At 41.9% G+C, this 10,670-nt stretch overlaps 1 pseudogene; it reads right to left on the bottom strand.

Annotated features, from left to right (window-relative positions):
* Positions 1 to 7,894: 7,894 nt before the first annotated feature.
* Positions 7,895 to 8,020, bottom strand: LOC149278836 (small nucleolar RNA SNORA35; annotated as a pseudogene).
* Positions 8,021 to 10,670: the final 2,650 nt, after the last annotated feature.

Below are 10,670 nucleotides of genomic sequence, written 5' to 3'. Positions count from 1 at the left end.
AATGAGGTAAAGATCATTGTGCTGACATCCAGAATCAGCAAAATTCTTCAACTTCCACATATTCCAGCATATATTTGCAGGTATACATAAATAATGTATGGAAACATAGCATAGCAAGTATAGATAAACACATTAGCACACAAACCCAGCTTTGCATGTATAGATCAATTGAAATTCACATGGGAACTCAGCACTGAAGGTATTACTCAAATAAACAGAATCAAACATAAAAATCCTGTATTTGCAGGTATACAATAATAATGTATGGAAACACAGCATAACAGAATAACACACAAACCCAGCATTGCAGGTATAGAAAATCACATGTAAACTCAGCAGTGAGGGTATAGATAAAATAAACAACACATGGAAACAGCATTGCAGGTATTGATCAACTGAATAAGGCATAAAAAAACCCCAGTTTAGCATGCATAGATCATATGGAATTCACATAAAAACTCAGCATTAAAGGTATAGATAAAACCCCCTAAATTACAGGCATAGATCACAGGTTGCAAACCCCAAAGCCATCCCTGGCATCCACACTGCCCAGACTAGCACCCAAATTACACACATAGGACTTGCCAACTTTGTCCCCAAACAGCCCGCCCTGTGCAATCTTTGTCCCATAAACACCCTGCCTGTACCATCTTAGTCCCCAAGACTCAAACACCCTGCTTGTGCCATATTCCCCTTTCTACAAATCAATTATACTCACAGTATCTCACGAAAGTGAGTACACCCCTCACATTTTTGTAAATATTTGATTATATCTTTTCATGTGACAACACTGAAGAAATTACACTCTGCTACAATGTAAAGTAGTGACTGTACAGCCTGTACAACAGTATACATTAGCTGTTCCCTCAAAATAACTCAACACACAGCCATTAATGTCTAAACTTTGGAAACAAAAATAAGTACACCCCTAAGTGTAAATGTCCAAATTGGGCCCAATTAGCCATTTTCCCTCCCCACTGTCATGTGAGTCGTTAAATTTGCTGTTATTGCTCTCACACTCTCTCATACTGGTCACTGAAAGTTCAACATGGCACCTCATGGCAAAGAACTCTCTGAGGATCTAAAAAAAAGAATTGTTGCTCTACATAAAGATGCCCTGGGCTATAAGAAGATTGCCAAGACCCTGAAACTGAGCTGCAGCACGGTGGGCAAGACCATCCAGCGGTTTCACAGGATGGGTTCCACTCAGAACAGGCCTCGCCGTGGTCAACCAAAGAAGTTGAGCGCACATGCTCAGCATCTTATCCAGAGGTTGGCTTTGGGAAATAGACGTATGAGTGCTGACAGCTTTGCTGCAGAGGTTGAAGGGGGGGGGGGTCAGCCTGTCAGAGCTCAGACCATACGCCGCACACTGCATAAAATTGGTCTGCATGGCTGTCATCCAAGAAGAAAGCCTCTTCTAAAGATGATGCACAAGAAAGCCCGTGAACAGTTTGCGCAAGACAAGCAGACTAAGGACATGGATTACTGGAACCATATCCTGTGGTTCAGATGGTGTCAAGTGTGTGTGGCGGTAACCAGATGAGGAGTACAAAGACAAGTGTGTCTTGCCTACAGTCAAGCATGGTGGTGGGAGTGTCATGGTCTGGGCCTGCATGAGCGCTGCCGGCACTGGGGAGCTACAGTTCATTGAGGGAACTATGAATGTCAACATGCACATCTAACCTCTCCCCCCTTTGTAGTTCACTAACATTGCAGAAGTCCTGCGGTGGGAGCGTATGGCCTCTGTCTCGCTGCTCTGCCGCGCTATGCCCTGCTTCACTGCTGAGCGCCGGAATATGATGTCTACACTAACGCCACCATGCGCAGAACTTTACAACTTCGAGAATGCAGTGGAGAAAATCGTATTCTGCCTGTGGCTTGAAAAGGCCTCGGTCAGTGGTGTATTTACCTTTGGCGTTGCCCTAGGCCTGACCCAGGGCTAGCCCCCCCACCCAGCCCACCTTCACTGCACTAAGATGCTCTACTTACCTTTAAGACACACACTGCTAGGATATGATGAGAGGTAAAATACTTACACATATGAGAGGTAAAATACTTACATCTAGCCTGTATCAGATCAATAACAACTATAGCATCAATGCCAAGAGATCCGTTGGTGAGAAGGTGTGGTTAGGGGTGTTAATGGGGCAGGGCTTTAAGAAGACATTATATTGACCTTGTGACCTATTTGTAAGCATTCCCTGCTGTTTATATACATGTATCAAACCTACTAAATGTTCATAGTGACAACATGGGAGGAAACAGGGACACAGGTCCCAAGTAGGGTTGCTTAGGACTGTTGACTATGAATTTAAGGTGGTGCCTAATAATAAGTTAAGTTATTCATAATTTTGTCTTAAAACATACACTTCTTCACTCCTACTGTTTACTAAATGGATATTGTGATGGAAAACAGAATTTCATGGCTAATAACCATTTCTGGGAACTCTTGGCTCAAGTTTCCTGGAGCCCTCCCCTTTGTGGAGGAGAGGTGGCCTAGTGAGGGCTCCCTAAAATCTGTATATGGGTGGGAGGGGGAAGCAGGGCGGGGAGAGTGGTTGTGCCTAAACGCTGCTCCTGGGATCCGGAAACAGATTTTTTATTTCATCACTTTAAATATTAACTGAAAAATAGTTAACTGACCTGGATTTCCACACATTACAATTAATATGGCGACATCAGACATTTTATATATCACGCCCCTGGCATGAATTAGTTTACTTTACATTTTACGGCACAATTTTCCATCACTTTCCCTTTACTTGGAATGAGTTTTACTCGATTGCTCCTCCTTTTCTTTCTTTTCCCTGTTTAAGTTGAGAGAAATGAAACTGAAACCAGAAAGAGGGAAGGGTTTGGAGCTCATATATTAAAACCAGCAGCTGACTCACTGGGAGTCAGTATCAGCTGCAGAGGCAGCGAGTATACGATCTGGTGATAAAGAGACGGTATCAAGACGGTATCAGGTAACATTTCATTTTTTTAGATGCTCTCTACATCATGCTGTTATTCAGTAAAGCTGCCACAGAGGGACAAAGCCCCATGCTGAGAAGAGCAAACCTATGCACGCAGAGCACCAATGGATGTCCCAAGGATGACCAATGACCCTTCTTAAGGACTGAGATTACTGTCCTGGTTTCCAAACGTCCCCAAACTCTCCTAACTCTATGGGTTAATTATACTCCAAAAGTTATATTTTCTGCTTTAAATTCCATTTAAGGTATTTTTACCATAGTCAGTGGCATTATAAAAATAACTTCTAATCGCTTTATTGTATTGGTATACCCCTAAAAAGTAATATCAGTGATACTGGAAGGGATTCAATGTACGTGTTGAAGTTATGTTTCTATCTCTACCTATGTTTCATTTATGATTACCTATTGCGTATATTTTGGTTTAGATAATGATTTGTCTCCGCTAAAGGTTTCTGATTTCTTGCTGGTTTATTTGACTATTTATCTGGATACCCTTTAGTCTGTTATTAAGATAGCTAAATCATTACAAAAACTGATATTTCAAGAATATATAATTGGTGAGTTAACATTGAAACATAGAATATATCTAGCCTGCCTGTTTCCCCTGCCTTAATGGATAAAACATATAATTTGATGGTATACTCAAACCTTAATCAGTCCTGGGTCTTAGATTCAGGAGCCATATGCCTATTCATGCATGTTTAAATCTCCTCGCTTTATTAATCCCCTCACCTCTACTGGGCGACTGTTCCACTTAACTACCACCCTCCTAGTAAAGTAAAACTTTCTTAAATTACATCTAAGCCACTGACCCACCAGTTTAAGATTGTGACCTGCTGTTCTAATATTTATCCTGTTCTTCGTTAAATCCCTTTAAGTCTTTAAATGTTTCTATCACATCTTTTCTCTCCACCCATGTTATACTAATTAATTATACTTATATTTAGTCTTTCCTGATAATCTTGATCCTACAAAACATTTACTTTTTTACTCTCCCTCCTCTGAACTCTCTCCAATGCGTCAATATATATACTCTAGGAGAAGTCTAGAGACCAGAGGTCTATAAAGCCCCAGAACCATTGACTGAATCGTCTTTAAGCCATCAGAAATAATTACTCCTAAGTTCCTCTCTTCCATCGTTGCTGATAGAGTAGTGCCCCCCAATGCTATATTTTCAGTGAATTGTATGGCTGGAGGCAGTAAACTGGGAGTCTGTTGATGCCAATAAAGTTGACAACAGGGTTGGATAGACCAAACATAACAATTCCTCAACCTTCCCTCATTGAAAGTCTGGCTAACATAACATTGGGTTGTGTTAAAGGGTTATTTGTTCCTGCAGACGATGTATAATACGCTACACATGACTATGATATATAGACATAAGCCTTAAAGAAATGGGATCCTTTCCAGGGATGATTCTGCACTGAGAAATCCCCTGGCCAGGGTCCACCTCAGGGCAAACGCCTCACCCTACACACATTGCCATGGAGAAAACAATTCTCGAAACAACACGTCACACGTATAAGAGAAAGCAGGATTTTTTTTTTTCACGTACCCGAATGCAGTCGTCCCTCCCAACAAATGCCCAGAGGGATAATTTCATTTTAGGCATGTGGTTAGTGACATGGCAGGCTTTAACATGGGACAAGAATTGGCGCTGTTACTGTAACAAAAACATAAAATGTATGTGCTGTAGATTACAGTAGATTATTTTATTAAATTATAACGGTGATCCAGATATTATATGGGTACATTTCATATTTAGACATAGTTGCTAACCGTATTGATTAGGATTAAGTACTGGCAGTAAATAGTAATAAAATTTCATCAGAATGTTGGGGACTATGTTTAAATTACTCATACAATTGCATATCTATCTATTATGGTTATTTATTGTTTTATATAGCGCCATCAAATTCTGTAGGTCTGGATCAATCAATCTATCTATCTATCTATCTATCTATCTATCTGGTTAAGGCTTTCAGAGCAACAGTAATTTAACACATTATGTACCTAATTTAGTTTCTAAACACATTTTCTGTTGTGTCTGTCTCACCTGGATCCTATTTGGCTTGTTCTGGCACTGAGGCTGACTCACACACCTCTATCCAGAATGCCTTTTTAGCTTATTATTCTTTTGTCCTATTACAGTATTTTTATGAGTTTCTTAAAACTATATCTGGAAGGAAAGCTGGCAAGTAGCATATGTTGGCAATTGTACCCCTTGGGCTTTTGAGGACTGCTACCAATCTTTCCGTAGAGCTTTACTGCTCATCAGACGTGCACAGCGAGAAAAATCGATCCCCACAAAATATTTGTTTTGCTTTTTCTGCGTTTCTTTTCAGGCAACGGATTTCGATGGCCTGATCTATCTATTATCTATTCGGGGTCTGATGTGGAGAACAAAGGTGGGTTGGGGTGGGGGGGGTCTGATGTGGAGAACGAAGGTGGGTGGGGGGGTCTGATGTGGAGAACGAAGGTGGGTGGGGGGTCTGATGTGGAGAACGAAGGTGGGTGGGGGGTCTGATGTGGAGAACAAAGGTGGGTGGGGGGGTCTGATGTGGAGAACGAAGATTGTGGGGGGGTCTGATGTGGAGAACGAAGGTGGGGGGGGTCTGATGTGGAGAACGAAGGGGGGGGTCTGATGGTAGATTTGTGTGTGCATATACATATGGTGAGGCATGTGTATGGGCACTTGGGCAGGCATATGTGTGTGTGTATAGGGCAGCTGTGTATATGTGCGTGTATGTGCATACGTGTGTATAGGCAGTGTATATGTGTACGTCTGTATGGGCAGTGTATATGTGTACGTCTTTATGGGCAGCGTATATGTGTACGTCTGTATGGGCAGTGTATATGTGTACGTCTGTATGGGCAGTGTATATGTGTACGTCTGTATGGGCAGTGTATATGTGTACGTCTGCATGGGCAGTGTATATGTGTAGGGCTGAAACAACTAATCGATAAAAGCTGATAATAATCGATAATGAAAATCATTGTCAACGATTTTCATTATCGATTAATCGAATAGATTTTTATCGATTAAAAAAAGAGTTTTTTTCAGAGCAAATTTTCTGAAAAACTCCTCTCCTTATATAATCCGACCTCAAACAGAGATCGGATTATAACACTAGAATCCAGATCCCCCGCAACGCTGCAGGGGACCTGGATTCTCCTCACTGTCGGCCGGTCTCTCACTTCCGTCTCTCTATGTATTTATAATGCAATGTCATAAAAGTCCCTGTTGGTGAAATGGTCAGGTATACCCTACCAGTAAAAAAGCTATCCCCCCAGATTTTTAGGGGTTCCTACGCCCATGCGCAGCAGTAGTAATAGTGCACTGGGCCTGGGCAGGCAGACACTGCCACATCATAGGCACATGCAGCCCCTTGGAGCAGGACTGGAATTCCCCAATAGTTTATATTATAATGCCTGGTTTTGTCACCAATATTTATTTATCAATGAAGAATAATAGATTATATGATAGAAAGGTAATAAAATCTTTTTACCGGTCCACAAATTACAGGTTTGGCTGGTGGCATAAATGGCCGACTGTCTTCATCAACTAAACTCTACTCAGGGACAGGGGAAAATGTCTGCTGCAGCCCCTGTAATACCCTACAGCAGTCACTTCAGCTTCTCCAATCCACCCCACAACAGTACATTTTCTGCACTAAAATAATCTATTCATTAACCCCTTAAGGACCGGGCTCATTTTTGCGTTTTGTACCCTGTGGGACCGAGGCTGTTTTGACACTTTTGTGGTGCTTGTGTTCAGCTGTAATTATCTCCTCACCCATTTAGTGTACCCACATAAGTTATATATTGTTTTTTTCAGGACAAGATGGGCTTTCTTCAGATACCATTACTTTGATCGTATCATCTTATTTACTATAAAAAAAATAAAAAAAACATGGTGAAAAATTGAAAAAAACCCACATTTTATGACTTTTATTTGAAAAATCTTTTACTCACCTAAAAAAGCAAGTAAAAAAACTAGCTAAATAGATTCTACTACTTGTCCTGAGTTTAGAAATACCCAATGTTTTTATGTTTTTTTGCTGTTTTTTGTAAGTTATAGGGCCATAAGTACAAGCAGCGTTTTATGATTTTCAAACCTTTTTTAATAAATCTGGTCAGTCTGCCTCCATCTCCTCTTTGGAACATCATTAAAGCCGGGTAATTCAATTTAACCCCGTCAAACCATATATTTTTGAAAACTAGACACCCCAGGGTATTCCAAATGCTGTTATTTTAACCCTTGCCATGCACCAATTATACAACCACACTTTGTCAAACTTTGTAATAGTAATTTTTTTTTTATTTTTTTTTTCACACAAATTGTAATTTAGTTATAAATATACAGGTCCTGGTATATGTCACTGTCAAACAACCCCCCAATATGTGTTCAGCAACATCTCCTGAGTACAGTGATACCCCACATGCATGGGTTTGTCAGATTGTTTGGCTGGTAAAAGGCTACTTTTGGGGCATGCGTAATTCAAGTTTTCAACACAGACTTTTAGCATCTGGTCATTCTGCCTACATCTCCTCTTTGGAATATCTTTGAAGCCGGTTAACCCAGTTTAACCCCGTCAAACCATATATTTTTGAAAACTAGACACTCCAGTGTATTCCAAATGCTGTTATTTTAACCCTTTGCATGCACCAATTATACAACCACACTTTGTCAAACTTTGTAATAGTAATTTTTTTTTCACACAAATTGTACTTTAGTTATAAATATACAGGTTCTGGTATATGTCACTGGCAAACAACCCCCCCGTGTGTGTTCAGCAACATCTCCCGAGTACAGCGATACCCCACATGCATGGGTTTGGCAGGTTGTGTGGGGGCTAAACTGTAACATTTGAGACATGCGTAATTCACTGTTTACAACATCCGGTCAAAACTTGGTTTGTACCCAACTTTCAGATGGGGCAGAAGAAAGCCTGGCCTTTCTCCAAGAAGGGATTTGATCTAGCACCTTAAGCAATTCCCTCACGCCATGGGAAAGACACAGGGGTCACTTGTCAGTGCAAATTAGTGCAAAAAAATGGCGCAGCAAAAAACATCAAAATAGCAGTAAATGGGGAAAAAAATACAAATGTAGAGCAGGAAAAAAAAAAAAAAATGGGCAGCAGTGTGGTACAGCTTGAAGCAGTTACCGACACAGAGTGCAGGTTTTCCAGGGCAATCTGGACAGTATAATGGGGTGTCCTTTCTTTGCCCCCTGCTGTAGCATACCCTGCATCTCTTTTGGGGATTCTGCTTCTTCTCTGTAGGAGGAATTTTAAAAATAAAATGGGTAGCCCCAATTCTGCTAGACTCCATCACCGCCCGGGGACCAGGTGCATCACGGTACAAGATATCCGAAATTACTCGAAGCTGAAATTGCAAAAAAGTCATTCCGGGATTTGCTTTTTCATGCAACAAAAAAGCATTGTAGGTTGCAATTTGCATTAGATGAATTGCAACCTTCTTGTTGTTACAGGGTCACCGTACCCAAGGCTGGGTCCCCCCTGTTTGAGGGCTGAGGAATCACCAGTCAGTCCCTCATACGGATAGCACTCAGCTATCCACGGATCATCCAGACCACCATTCGTAGTAAACCAAGAAGAACTCTCTTTATTACAAACACACAGAACTTATATACAATCTCAATGCAATGTGTACCAAACCCAACCCCCAATCCCATCAACCACATCCCATCACAAATCCCATCAGTATACAGGGGATGTATCAGGTGAGGGGATTACAGAATACAATGGGTTGCCCCACCTGTGTTATCCCCCCTGTAGTGCGGGTGCCGCCTGGGCAGACAGGGCTGTGTTGGCTGATTAAGAGCCCCAGCCGGATTATAGGATCGTCTCCTTGAAGGCTGGAGTCTCTGGGCCGGTTACACAATAATACACAATATAAAATATTACCGGGTCACGGTATACGGAACCGGACACAAAAGTGCTCCGTGACCCGGCTAAACTTCATATGACACATGAGCCAGCTAGCCTGGCCCTGTCACACTTGTACCAGGCCTTTGTCTTCCTCAAAATGAGGTAGGGCTGTAGGAGTTGATCTGACAGATCAACTCCACCCATGTTCTTATTATAGGCCCTGACGCACACTGGCTTTTTAGTGACCCCAGCTCTGCCACGGACAGAAACCTCCACGGTTCTCTCATCGTGGATGGTGCTCAGCATGCACACCTCTTTTCTGTCCCTGAACTTCAACGCCAAAAGCTCCTCTTGGCGTAGAGCTGAGGTCTCCCCCTTTCCTAGTCGGGTTTGTGCCAGACGTGGGAAACCCACGCGGTTCTTTCTAATAGTACCGCAAGCTACTGTATCGAAACAATACAGCAACTTGAACAAAGGGGTGCTTGTATAAAAGTTGACAACATACAAGTGGTAGCCTTTGTTCATAAGTGGGAATATTAGGTCCCACACAATCTTGGCACTGGTGCCTAGATGTTCTGGGCAACCTGGAGGGTCAAGGTGGCTATCCCTACCCTCGTATACCCGGAAGGCCCGAGTATACCCAGTACCACTCTCGCAGAGCTTATACAATTTTATGCCATACCTGGAGCGCTTGGAAGGAATATACTGCTTGAATCCCAACCTTCCTTTATACTTCATCAGGGATTCATCCACGCAGATATCCCTTCCAGGTGTATAAGCCTCTGCAAACTTGGCAGCGAGATGGGTAATCAGGGGGCGGATTTTATAGAGCCTATCAAACTGGGGGTGCTCCTTAGGGGGCACAGGCTGTTGTCGCTAAAATGCATGAAATGAAGAATCATTTCATACCTTCTCCTACCCATGGACTGGGTGTAAATGGGGGTACTAAAGATGGGGCTAGTGCTCCAGTAGGAGCGGATGGAGGTTTTTTTTATAATTCCCATTAGCATAGTTAATGCCCAGAATTTAAGAAATTCTGGCACGTCTATGGGGGTCCATGGCTGCTTTGAAAAATAGGAGTCTGGGCTAGCAGCACGGCACTGCTGGGCATAGATGTTGGATTGGGAGACAATGTCTCCCAAGACATCTTCTCCCAAAAAAATCTGCACAAACTGCAATGGGGTAAATCCTGTAACATCAATACTGATGCCAGGAATTGCAGTAAAAGGAGGGATAGCTGGTGTATACCTATTAGGCACTACCCACTCCTTGGGTGCAATGCCACTACTTGTGGCAGCGGACCCAGCAGCCACAGATACATCACTAGATGTATCTGTGAACTGACCAAAATCAAAATCTGACGCTGTGTCAGTGGCCTCAGAATCTGAGGCCAAAAATGCATACGCTTCCTCAGCAGTATACACGCGCTGCATTATAAAATAAATTAACCTAGCCAAAAAAACACAACAAAAAAAATCAGTAAAATAAAAGGCGCTGCTGCTATGGGATCAATCCCTAAGGACTGATCTACAGCAAAGGAGGGGTTAATCGTACCTAAAAATAATATGAAATAATATAAAATATAAAGTATAAAAAATGTGGATAAAAATAAAAGTGCACAAACAGCAAAAAAGTGCTGATGTGCAATATCACTGCCTATGCAGTGATCAACAGTAAGGAAGGGGTTAAAAAAAAAAGAGGGGCTCTTATAAGAGCCTTTTGTGTAAATTTTTATTTTTGATAAAGTCAAAAGTGTAAAGTGTCAAAGTGTACCTGCTTTTTCTCACGATCTGTCTCT

This window comes from Sceloporus occidentalis, unplaced genomic scaffold (genome assembly GCF_023333645.1).
Source record: "Sceloporus occidentalis isolate IW3139 unplaced genomic scaffold, rSceOcc1.0.p SCAF_179, whole genome shotgun sequence".
Lineage (NCBI taxonomy): Eukaryota > Metazoa > Chordata > Lepidosauria > Squamata > Phrynosomatidae > Sceloporus > Sceloporus occidentalis.
This window is presented reverse-complemented; position numbering and strand designations above follow the sequence as displayed.